The 13719-nt window shown below is 48.7% G+C and overlaps 1 protein-coding gene across 5 annotated transcripts in view; it reads right to left on the reverse strand.

Moving 5' to 3' along the window:
• Positions 1-13719, reverse strand: part of FAM53B (family with sequence similarity 53 member B) — an 87031-nt gene that overhangs the window by 42277 nt on the left and 31035 nt on the right. The gene's annotated exons all lie outside the window — the stretch shown is intronic.

The raw sequence follows: 13719 nt of genomic DNA on the forward strand, positions 1-13719 counted from the left end.
TAGAACCAAACTCGCCAAGCCCGGCTGGCTCTGACCGCGCTGAGCTTTCTGCAACAACGGCCCATTGACGCTCGGGCCCCTGAGGTGCTGCCCGGATGCAGCCAGAGACCATGTGCCGGACCCAGCCAGGGCTCAGCCGGGCCAGGCGACCTCTCGGGCCTTTGGGCGGGAACGTGTGCTTCCCCACCCAGTCCGGGCTTCCTGGCCGTCCCACCTGGGCAGCATCAGGCAGCACGGCGGCCGCCTCCTTCCTCTCCTCCACCAGCCCGCGCCGGACGGCCTTCCCGTGAGCCACACGCCCCGGAGCTGAATGCCTCCCGACCCCCCCAAACAGGGGGCTGGGGGGAGAGACCGCTCCTGTTATTGGGCGACGGCCAGGTCAGGGCTGAATCTCGGGCAGGGCCCATGTGCCGTGTGTGTGTGTGTGTGTGTGAATGTATGTGCGTAGATCTATGTGCACACGCATGTGTATATGTGTACATACATACACTGTGTGTGTTTAGATGTATAGTGTACATATACATACTGAGAGCTCAGTCTCCTTCCAGGCAGCCCTCCCCCTGTCCTGCAGGTCTTCCTCCTGCTGAGGAGCTCAGAAAGAGGCTCATGGGGCCACTCGGGCCCTCTGAAGACCCAGACGGACCACTCGTCTTGTCTTCAGTCTCTGCCATCCAGGGGCCGAACCCCAAAACCGCACACCCGACCCTGAACAAGAGACAGGTTCCTGAGGGTCTGAGCTGTCCAGGGGCAGAGGCAGAGGGAATGGCGCACCTCTGGCAATGGATTTTCAATCTCTGGGTATTTTTAAACACCAGTGACTTGGACAAGCAGCACACTGCAAACAGCTCACAAACATCACATGGACCTTGCATGGGGCTGGGCCCGCCAGGGCACCGTTGCCCGTGGAGACCGCAGACGCCCGCAGTTAGCCCAGGGCTCACAAGGCAGCTTTCTACCAGATGCTGTGATGGAGGCAACTACAACATATGACAGGGGGCAGGGATTGGAGGCCCAGCCAGCGGAGGCAGAAACATTCATGTCTTGCCCATAAATGTCCATAAATAACTTGTCTTGTCCATAAATAGGGGCAGCTTCTGTCATCCCTACAACGCAGGCCTTTAAGCTGCACCAACGGGCTTTGTCAAGAACTAGGATGTTTCTGAATGAGATGGATACTTACTAGAGAGATGGCATAAAGTTTAAAATATGGGACGTTCACGAATATTCAATGGGAAGAGCATGATCCAAAATCAGCTCCCAGTTCTGAATCCTGGTGGTGATAGACACACTGTGTGACTGTGGACAAGTCCTACTGTGTGTCATTTTCCTCATCTGTGATGGGAAGGCCAAATTCAGCAAACCCCAAAGCCCCTGCCATCTCTTTACCAAGGATCCTAAAGAGGTTTCCCATAGTATGAAAGACTAGGGAAATCATTTTTATAACCCAACTGGATCCATGAAATCCAATCATGAAAAACCCAACTGGATCCATAAAATCCAACCATGAAAAACTAAACTGGATCCATAAAATCCAACCATGAAAAACCCAACTGGATCCATAAAATCCAACCATGAAAAACCCAACTGGATCCATAAAATCCAACCATGAAAAACCCAACTGGATCCATAAAATCCAACCATGAAAAACCCAACTGGATCCATAAAATCCAACCATGAAAAACCCAACTGGATCCATAAAATCCAACCATGAAAAACCCAACTGGATCCATAAAATCCAACCATGAAAAACCAAACTGGATCCATAAAATCCAACCATGAAAAACTAAACTGGATCCATAAAATCCAACCATGAAAAACCCAACTGGATCCATAAAATCCAACCATGAAAAACCCAACTGGATCCATAAAATCCAACCATGAAAAACCAAACTGGATCCATAAAATCCAACCATGAAAAACCCAACTGGATCCATAAAATCCAACCATGAAAAACCCAACTGGATCCATAAAATCCAACCATGAAAAACCCAACTGGATCCATAAAATCCAACCATGAAAAACCCAACTGGATCCATAAAATCCAACCATGAAAAACCAAACTGGATCCATAAAATCCAACCATGAAAAACCCAACTGGATCCATAAAATCCAATCATGAAAAACCAAACTGGATCCATAAAATCCAACCATGAAAAACCCAACTGGATCCATAAAATCCAATCATGAAAAACCCAACTGGATCCATAAAATCCAACCATGAAAAACCCAACTGGATCCATAAAATCCAACCATGAAAAACCCAACTGGATCCATAAAATCCAACCATGAAAAACCCAACTGGATCCATAAAATCCAATCATGAAAAACCCAACTGGATCCATAAAATCCAACCATGAAAAACTAAACTGGATCCATAAAATCCAACCATGAAAAACCCAACTGGATCCATAAAATCCAATCATGAAAAACCCAACTAGATCCATAAAATCCAACCATGAAAAACCCAACTAGACCTATAAAGTACATTCATGAACAAAATTGCTCAGAATAAGGACAGGCAAAGAGGAGGTGGCAAAATAATTTCCATATGGAGATAATATAACGATTTACTTAGAGAATCCCAAATATTCAGTGGGGTAAAAAATTACTTAAAACAATAACTTCATTCAAGTAGCAAGATATCAAATAAACCAAGAAAAAACTATTAGCCCACACCAATAACAAATAAATAGCAGAAAGATATAAAATCAATCAACATTCACTAAGCACCTACTACTGCCAGGTACTGCTAAGTGCTAGGGACACCAAACGGGCCAAATGACAATCTCTGCCCTCAAAGATAGATACATTCCATTCAAAAAACTTCAAATTGTACTAAATATCTGGGAAGTAACCTCCCAAGACATATATCAAACATGTTATTACCTTCAATATATAGGTGAGGAACTGAGATAAAGTGACTCATCCAAGGTCACACAACTGGTAACTATGAGACAAGATTTGAACTTGGATCTTCCTGAACATCCAATGTTATGTCCACTATGCTACTTAGGTACCTCTACAAAACAATAATGAAATTGGGGAAATATTCATTGTTCAAAATTTGACTATACTAACATAAATAAAACAGTAATATTAATTAAGTAGATTATGTTTCCCATTTTTGTATGTCTTTAACATAATATTAATGGAGGAAGGGAGGTAGCTCAGAGGATAGAACATGGTATTTAGAGTCAAAAAAACCCGAGTTGAAATCAGGCCTCAGACACTTGCTGATTAAGGGAATCTGGTCAAGTCATTTCATTTCTGTCAGTCTCAGTAAAATCGGGATAATAATATAAATAAAAACCTAAGTCCCAGGGTTGTCACAAGAATAAAAATGATATAATATTTGTAAAGCACTTTGCAAACCTTTAAGCGCTACACAAATGCTATTGTTAATGCTATCACACCAGACTCCTAGGGCTTTATTTTATCAACCTAAACAAAATAATAACAAAATCATCTTGAAGAACAAAAAGACAAGAATTGCAAAATAAATCATGTTTAAAAGCAATGATAAAGCCAGACATGATGGCTCACTCCAATAGCCTCTCTTTGGGAAAGATTCAGGTAGATGGCTAGCTTGAATTTGGGAGCTGTGATGTTTGAGTATCAATAGGCTGAGGATCAATAGGCTGCCTCCACATGGGTGAGCTGGCCCAAAATGTGACTTAGATTAAACTAGTGTTGGAATCAGGCCCAAGAGGAGTTGCTATACTTTCAGCCTGGAAAGATTTAGTCTCTAAAACAATTGTTTTTTTAAAAGTAGGATTGAGGGCGATTACCCTTATTGGATGTCAAACTATTTATGATACATTATCAAACTATTTTGTACTGGAAAGGTGATCCATAGAAAAAATTAGGCTAAGTCAATTCTAGATGCAATCAAAGTAAGCAAAGATTCCCCATTCAACAACAACTCCTGGAAAATAGGAAGTTTCACAGAAATTAGGTTGGGGAATATCTTACATCATCCGCAAGAATAGTTCCCAAATGGATATACAACCTCCAGATAAAAAGGTCATAGCTTTAAAAAAAAAAAAAAAAATCAGAGGACAATGGGAGGAGGTGTTTTTCACAACTAGAGCTGGGAGGGAATTATTAAACAAACCATTTTGTTGTTTTAAACAAAGAATTGTTTTGTTTTCAAAATGGACATATGATTTCATTTGTATTGGGAAGTCCCAGAGAGGAAACACCCTCTGTCAATGCAGATTGGAGGCTACTCTAGACTCTTATAAGACTCACCTGGTGATCATAAAAGACAAAAGGCAATTCCTGACAGATCAAATTAAAAAGATTTTGCACAAACAAAATCACTTCAGCTAAAATAAAAAGAGAAGAAATCTTTCCTTCCCATCCCCTATTGCTGATAAAGACTTGATATCTAAGATCTATGGGAAACTGAGGTAAATATCTAAGAAGAGCCAGTTCCCAAGAGACAAGGGCACAAACAAATGGAAAGTATGAAAAATCATGTCAAAGAATGCCTTCGATCATCAACAAGAAGAAAAATGCAGACGAAAAGAAGTGAAGGTTTTACTCCACACGTGTCACACTGACAAAGATGACCAAGGACAAAAAGGACCAGTGCTAGAGAGGCCATGGAAATAGATCACCTGATACCTTGCTGTGGAACTGTCCACCGGCCCAAATGCTCTAGAAAGCAATCTGGACAAAGTTATTATGCACATTCAGCATCCTAGCCACGCAGGTAAACACCCCCATGGAGTTCAAGAATAGAAGCAAAGGCCTCAAGTAAACTTTTTTTGTCACAGAAAAAAACAGAAACCAAGAGATGGACCATCAAATGGGGAATGGCTGAAAAAAGGCTGGGATTTGAATATAATGGAGCACCCTCCTCCCCCAAATCAAGAATTCACATCAGACTCTGCCCTCACTTCCTCTCTTTCCTTTCTTTAAAGTCACAAACTTTAGGGGGGGGATGGTCACTTTCCCCTCAAGGTTTTCATCATTTCCACCCCAGAAACCAGCTGTCCCTTGTTAGATCTAAACTAGAATTTCCCTTTGCTGGTTCCAGGTGCTGGGAAAGAGAGAACAAGGCGGCTTCCTCTTCTTGCCCCTTCCATCTTGGCTGACGCCTTTCTTTCTAAGTGGGCCGTGGACGGATCCGGCCTTCTCCTCACACCCAGCACCGCTCTCTACATGGCAAACTCCAGAGCAACGCCTCCGGGAAGCCTTTCTTGCCCAAGTCCACTCTCTCCCGATCACGTCCTTGTTCAGCATTCACTCAGCTCTTTAAATACTTTCAATGGGGCATCATAAATTGGCTTCTCTTCTTTAACTGAGCCCCAATCTGGATAGCCAATGGGCATTTAGTCAATGGTTATTGATGGAGATTTATTCCCTAAGTAAATTATAAACGATGGGCTGACCAGAGCTCCAGATTGTTGGAAAGGATATCACTGTGAAAACCACCAAATGTTATGTAAATTTGAGTTATTATCATCCCTATCATCCTCATTATAGTCTTGTCATACACAGGCTGTGTGATTGTGGCCAAGTCCCATTCCTTTTTCTGGGCAAATGAGTGTCTGGTGCCTTCCAGCTCTGATAACCTGGGCTTCTAGGATTTTTCTAGGTCTTTTCTGTTGGGTCCAACTCCTTGTGACCCCCCACATTCGATGTTTTCTTGGCAGAAATACTGGAGTGGTTTGCCATTTCCTCCTCTAGCTCATTTTACAGATGAGGAAACTGAGGCAAATAGGATAAAGTGACTTGCCCAAGATCACACAGCTAGGAAGTGTCTTGAGATCAGACTTAAATTTATGATGAATTTTCCTGAGCTCGTATAGGTCTGACCAAGCAGGCAGATACCCTGTACCTTGACCCTGACATCGTGATGTCATTTGGTCCTCCTCAAACAAGAACCACCCAGGTAGGATTGAGTCAGACCTCTGTATGGTCTGTAAGGGGCACACAGTCCATCAATTCCGATTCATCAAGTGATTATTAAGCACCTGCTGTTTAAAGGGCACTGTACACAATGCTGACAATACAAAGAACAACCTGACACGAGATCATATCTTAGAGAGATTAGACACATAAACAAGTAACTATGATGCAAAGGGCAATGAGGAAGTGCAGAGTGAGGCATAAAATGTAAGAAATTTAAGTGGGGGAACAGCGGGAAGTGCTAGGGATGAAACTTGGCAGGGGTATTTTGTGCGTCAGGCTTTGAAGGACCAGAGGGATTGACTGGAACAGAGAGAGAGCATTGGAGAAGCCCGGGGACAAAGAGACACATTAAGCAGGTGACACTGGCAACCAGAGAATTCCAAGCTCAGCTCTGCTCCCCCGCCCTACGTGCCCTTGGCCACGGCCCTCTCCATGCCCGGGACTGTGCGGTGAGCAGACCGGACCAGGCCGCCCTATGGTCCCTTCAGCTCTAACTCCCCTGAGCTTATTGAGATCTAAGTCTGGGGGGCAGCTAGGGGGCGCAGTGGATGGAGCACCAGCCTTGAATTCAGGAGGACCCGAGTTCAAATCTGGTCTCAGACACAACACTTCCTGGCTGTGTGACCCTGGGCAAGTCACTTAACCCCAGCCTCCAAAAAAAAAAAAAAAAGAAAAGAGATCTAAGTCTGGGAAGAGACAGAGTCACTGGGCAGCCTCCGAGAGCTGACAATCTTATAGGCTGGAGGAACGGGGATGGACAGACCAGCAGCCAGCTTCTGAGAGAGCGTGCACACACACACACACTGACACACACATATACACACACACACACACACATATACACACACACTCACATATACACACACACATACTCACACACACTCACATACACATATACACACACACTGACACACACATACACACACACTGACACACACACTGACACACATATACACACATATACACACACTCACACACACACACTCACATGTATACACACAGACACACACATATACACACACAAACTCACATGTATACACACTGACACACATACACACACACATACACACACTGACACACATACACACACACTCACATATATACATACACTGATACACATATACACATATATACACACACACACACATACACACACACTCACACACATATACACACACACTCACACACACACACTCACACACACACACTCTCACAAAGGTGAGGTTACTTCATCTATATGTGTCTGAAGTGAATCAGCAGCGGGACGTGCTCTGTGAGTCGTTTTCCGATGGCAAGGAGGGAGGCGTCACCCCCTGACCTCATCAACGCCCCACAAAAGCATGGCCGGGTCAGGAGTTCAAGTTTACTTGTGGGAGATTGGTCAGTCATGCTCTGGCCCATTAGACTCATTTTCTCTCTAACTCACACAGAAGGAAGGACAGAGAGAAATTAGCCGGTGAGCCAACTTACGACTCGGGGACCTTTTCCACAATAGCCAGTGCCCTTGTTGTTTTTAAGCAAACAGCATTGCAAGGGGAGGAAAATGTCATTTTTCGGAGACATGAGAGGCGCCGAGTCCTGGGACACAGAGACGGGCCGTGTTGTTTCTCGAAACCGTTGCCAACGTCATGCATGGTTTGTCAAAAGCTTGTTTATCAATGAAAAGGAGCTGACCCGAGAGTTCTCTGGGAGTGACTGGGTGTTTCTGCTTCTGCCGATCTCTCACCTGCTGAACCATCACCGCGGAACGTGAGACAATAACTGGCCTGCAGACTTCAGCAGAGTGCGATGGGTCTCAAACCGCTTTCAAACTCCCGCCCGGCCCGCTCTCCCCTTCCCGTCCCATGACGCACCTCTCCACGGTCAGCTCGGTCACGTCGCCAGTGCGCATGGGAAGCCTCTCCAGGTCAAAGGGCCCACGGCTCGGGCTCCCCTGGCCAAGACTTGGATAACCCGGAAATCCTTCCACATCACGTGGAAGGAGGAAACGGGTCCATAAAACAGCCATATGCTAATGGCAGCATTATCGGCTCAGCAAGACGCTCCAACATTGTGAATGAACCCTGACTGCCAGTCAAAGGGGTTGCCCAGCATGAAAACCCACTTTCTGCCTTTCGATAACTTTAACTTACTTCATTTCTAAGGTTTCTTCCAGCCCTCGACACCAGGAATTCCCCAGCTCTTGACCGAACCCTTGGGCCCTAACAGGAATCTCGGGCGCTCCATTTTGTTGTCCGGCCCTGGGAGGGGGCTTCATGAAGAACCTTTCCAGATCCTTACCAGCCCTTCAATACAGTCACCTCCTGGTAGCCCAAGGTCTGTGGGGAAAATGTGCTTATCCCCATTTTACAGATGAGGAAACTGAGCCCCAGTGAAGCAATGTACCCAAGGAGATTACAGTGGGTCCAGTCCCCTGGAGAAAATCTGCCTCATTTCATTACCTTCAGAGCTCACGTTCGGTGAAAACGTGTGCCGTGTTCCACAGCTAGAGCTTTTTTCTCCTAGGGACGCCGTTTGGGAAAACCAGCTGGGATGAGCCAGGCAGCCCCCAGCTTTGGGAAGGGAGCTGGGGTCAGTGCTTAGCCATGTGCCCAAGGAGACGGTGAGCCAGACTCCACGGAGACATTACCCAGGAAATAAAGCTAATAATCCCATAAGCTAACCCCTACTCAGAGAAGAACACACCTGAAAACGGATGATGAACGCAGATACAAATAGGTTCAGGGTCTCATCCCAGCCCGGCGCCAGGAGGATCCCAGAAGCTCGGGGTGGGAGGATGGGAAGGGCGCCGGAGGCCGTCTGTCCGGCACAATGTGCGCCAGGACAGAAAGACGCCGACGTGACTTGTGTTACCGTGGGAGCCCCTCTGCCTGTATGGGTTGACAGCCTCTGTCATTTCTCCATGGAGAGTCCTACTCCACCAGCTGCTAGCGCTCCCTTCCCCCCAGAAAGTCCTGTCTGTCCCTGGTAGGTACTTTCAGGTTTTTTCCCCAAATAGGCTGGCAGCGCCTTACCTTTTTTTTTTTTCCTTTCTTTGTATTTGCAGCACTTGGCACAGTGCCTACATACAGTAGGTGCTTAATAAATGCTAGCTGGTGACTGGAAAATGACCTGGAGTTTGAAGAGAATAAGTGGCAGGCATAGCCTTCCTGCAGACTGGGCGCAGCAGAATTTAATAAGATAGGCCCGTTCATAGGAAGGGGAAGGAGAAAGCATTCTTCTAGCACCTACTATGTGCTGGACATTGGGCTCAGTATTTTACAAAAATTATCTCAACCTGGAGAGCTATCATTATCCCCACTTTACAGATGAGACAACTGAGGCAAGCTTGCCCAGGTTCACCCAGCTGGGAAGTATCTGAAGCTGGATAGCAGCAGCTGCCACCCAAATCCCCGGCTGACCCCCACCCAGATCCCCGGCTGACCCCCACCCAGATCCCCGGCTGACCCCCACCCAGATCCGTGGCTGACCCCCACCCAGAGAGTGTCTGCCCATGGCAGGATCACTAAATCAGACCGGCTCGTGCTCCCACAGAGTCAGCTCGCCGCCCTCGAAAGCCGAGCCCCAGCGTCTCTCTTTGCCAGCGCTTGCCCAGGAGCCGCCGGGTTCCTGATGGAGGCAGGACGGGACTGGCTCACTCTCGGATTAGCATCTTCTTTGCTTAGCACAGCGCCTGGCATAAGGGAGGCACCCACAAATGCCTGCTGACTGACTGATGGATAAGAGCAAATGATAATAACTGACCTTTCCACAGAGCCAAAGGTCAGCGAAGGACCAATGCAAATGTGATCCACTGGAGCTAGGGGACAACAATCTTCCAGAAAGTGCTGGCAGTATTGGTAGCCCCATTTTCCAGATGAGGAAGTTAAGGCTTCCCTGGGTCACATGGCTACTAAGGTCCGAGGCAGGTTTCACACCTGACTCCACATCCAGCCACATGCCCTGAACAAATGAACAGGCTCATAGGGGTCTCAGAAGCCACCTGTTCCAGCAGCCTTGTTTCAGAAATCCAGGGCCGGGGGAGGGGTCAGAGACAGTGACAGAAGCAGCATTTGAACCTAGTCCTCTGGCTCTAGATAAATCCCATACACTTCTCAGTGCCCAGTGCAGGGCTGAGGTCTGGTGTGTTCCCATAAAAGAAGCTCAGGCCAATAGACAAAGCCCAGAGAGACACGTTTGAGGGGGGCAGCTTTGGAACTTGAGCGTTGGACTTGTCGTATGCTGAACAGAGGAATCTGATATTTCCCATTTATATCCCTGGGTTCACAGATCACTGCAGACGACACCTGCAGCCGTGACATTCGAGGCCCTTGCTCCCTGGAAGGACAGCCCTGGCCCCTGGGGACGGCAACTGCAGGACAGAGTCGTCCGCTCGCCCACAGAGGCCCGCTGGCTCTTCCTGTGGCGATGTCTGGCTGCGAGTCAGACTAAAAGGAAAGCTGAATGCCCAAGAATCAAGGCTTCGAACTGTGGAGCTGGAGAAGACTGGGGGGGGGTGGGGAGTCCCCTGGGCAGCGAGGAGATCAGTCACTCTTAAATTAATTCAGGCTTTCACTGGCCCGACACTCACCAAACTGAAGCTTAAATACTGGGCTCCATGACGGGAAGATGGGATTCAGTGGGAAAGACCCTGAGGTCGGGAAGGATCGAAGGCAAATGGAAAAGGGGGCGGCAGGGGACGAGAGGGAGAGTGTCACGAAAGCAGCGGCAATCTGGATGGACTCAGAGAGATAAGGGGGGACGGAGGGCTTTGTGGCCTTCATCAAATGTCATCCACGTGACACAGACTCTGGGGGCCCACAATCCGCCGTATCACCTGGTGATTCCCCGTAAGTCACAGACCTCCCTCTCCAGAAGGCTCCAGCCAGGCCCCGCGGCACGAAGGGCTCCTCCTGAGCGAGCCCGCCGCAGAGTCAGGGAGGCCCTTATCAGCACCGAGGAATGAGCTCATCCTAGGTCAGCTGCTCCGCGGCTTCTGGCCCCACATCCTGCCCATGGCTGCCCCCAAGAGAACCACTCGAGAAAAGGCACGCCAATAACTACAGCTAACGACCGAGGGAAGGGGGGGATCTGAGGGAATCGCACGTGCCTGGCTCTCAAGCAGACACTTAATAAACACGGATTGCAGCAAGTCCCCAGGGTTTCGGCCCTGCTGATAATCCAAGGCTACCTGCCCGCCTTGATGGGGCCACGGCAGATGGCGAGCCAGAAGTCAGCACGATAGTGTGTCTTCCTCCTCCGAAACTGCCGGGGTTTCCAAATGGGTCCAAACGGGTCCCAGCCCCAAGAACAAAGAAAAAATATCTGTAAAGCCAAGAGCCTCATCTTGGGGCCTGGAACAGACAAAAGTCTGATCTCTCTCTCTCACACACTGTCTCTCTGTCTCTGTCTCTCTCTCTCACACACACACACACTGTCTCTCTGTCTGTCTCTGCCTCTCTGTCTGTCTGTCTCTCTCTCTCTCTCTCTGTCTCCGTCTCTCCCTCTCTCCCTCTCTCTCTCTCTCTCTCTCTCTCTCTCTCTCTCTGCCTCTCTCTCTCTCTCTGTCTCTCTCTCTGTCTCTCTGTCTCTGTCTCTCTGTCTGTCTCTCTCTCTGTCTCTCTGTCTCTCTCTGTCTCTCTGTCTCTCTCTCTCTCTCTCCCTCTCTCCCTCTCTCCCTCTCTCCGTCTCTCTCTCTCTGTCTCCGTGTCTCTCTCTCTCTCTCTCTCTCTCTCTCTCTCTCTCTCTCTCTCTCTCTCTCTCTCTCTCTCTCTCTGTCTCTCTGTCTCTCTGTCTCTCTCTGTCTCTCTCTGTCTCTCTCTCTCTCTGTCTCTCTGTCTCTCTCTCTCTCTCTCTCTCTGTCTCTCTCTCTCTCTCTCTCTTTCTCTGTCTCTCTGTCTCTCTCTGTCTCTCTCTGTCTCTCTCTGTCTCTCTCTCTCTCTGTCTCTCTCTGTCTCTCTGTCTCTCTCTCTCTCTCTCTCTCTCTGTCTCTCTCTGTCTCTCTGTCTCTCTCTCTCTCTCTCTCTCTCTGTCTCTCTCTGTCTCTCTCTGTCTCTCTCTCTCTCTGTCTCTCTCTGTCTCTCTGTCTCTCTCTCTCTCTCTCTGTCTCTCTCTCTCTCTCTCTCTTTCTCTGTCTCTCTGTCTCTCTCTGTCTCTCTCTGTCTCTGTCTCTCTCTCTCTCTCTCTGTCTCTCTTTCATCTTTCTCTCTCTCTCTCTCTCTCTGTCTCTCTCTCTCTCTCTCTCTCTCTCTCTCTCTCTCTGTCTCTCTCTCTCTCTGTCTCTCTCTGTCTCTCTCTCTCTCTCACACACACACACACACACAGTCTCTCTCTCTCTCTCACACACACACACACAGTCTCTCTGTCTCTGTCTGTCTCTCTCTGTCTATCTGTCTGTCTCTCTCTCACACACACACACACACACACACACACTGTCTCTCTGTCTCTGTCTGTCTGTCTCTTTCACACACACACACACACACACACACACGCACTTCTCTGGATCCTAGAGCAGGGCCGGGCACCCATGCAGTTCAGCAGCACAGAAGAGAGAGGTAGTGTATCTGTGGTTTCTCCTCGCACTTGGCCCCAGTGACTCAGATGCACACGTCTCTTTGTGGCTGGCACCCGGCCAGACTCCTCTGGCCTCTGACTCACAGCCCAATTAGCCAGCGAGCTCCAGCTGGTGAAGGCCTCAGGTCATCCCAGAGAAGCAAATTATCAATTTGGTTCCCCGGCACAACTGGGAACTGGACATGTGTCTACGTCTAAATATAGAGCCCCTTCTCGGTCCTCCACCCTGCCATTATGTGATTGTATCTAGTGCTGTCCTTTGTATCAAAGATCGGTTTGTTAAGGGTGCGGGGTATCCGGGGATATGGTCAAAGGGGGAGAGGATTCTGGCTCCTGCTCCTCCAAAGGCTCCCCTGAACAAAGCCTCCTCCGTCAGTGCTGCAGGAGGAGATGTGGATCTTCCGAGGCGCGGCAGAGCGCTAGGGCCCAAGGGGCAAGTGGGGCCCACATGAAGGCCCCAGCCCCGCCAGGCCTGGGGAGCCAGCTGATGCAGTTACCACAGGGGATGAATCTCCTGACCCACAGAAGCCCAGAAAGGGGCTCAGTCATGGTGAGACTGCGCAAGCTTGAGGTTTAGGTACCTGAGGCCGTGCTTGGGTTTGCAGCCGTAGTCCTCGAGCCTGCTGCTCTGCTCAGGGGGCCTCCTGCTCCAGAGGGCCCGGGACAGCTAGGCCCTGTGGCAGGCTGACCTTCACGCCAGCTGGGCTCGCCTTGCCAGCCTGCCCCAGCCAGGCTTGCTTCCAGGGGCCACACAGCCAGGCTTTTTCGCCCACTGCCACCCTTAATCCCATTCCTTTCAGGAACCGTGTGCCAGCCCCCGGGGATGGCACGGACAAATGTGGCTCCCGGGTCACACACACAAAACCATCCCGAGAGCCCGATGGGATGGAGCTGATTGGGCCAAGCCTCACCCCCACTAACCGGCTGGTCCAGAGCTCGAGCCTACAGAGACGCCATGCCGCCCACCGTCCTGAGATTTCAGTCTCTGTTTCTGCCCTTGTCAGACGAGAAGGTCTTGCCGGGCACCAGCGGGACGGTGACAATTAACAGTAAAGGAACCTGGTACAGGGAGCCCCAAAACAGATATGTGTAAAGTGCTTAGCATGGTGCCTGCAACAAGCTAGATATCAATAAATTTATTTCTCCTTCCTTTCTGCCAGAAGAACTGGAATTTAAACTCAGGTTTCTGTGTTTTTTTCTAGAACCCGGGTGCCCTGACTCATCATTTCATTCCCTCATGGACTG

This window comes from Sminthopsis crassicaudata, chromosome 2, assembly GCF_048593235.1.
Source record: "Sminthopsis crassicaudata isolate SCR6 chromosome 2, ASM4859323v1, whole genome shotgun sequence".
Classification (NCBI taxonomy): domain Eukaryota; kingdom Metazoa; phylum Chordata; class Mammalia; order Dasyuromorphia; family Dasyuridae; genus Sminthopsis; species Sminthopsis crassicaudata.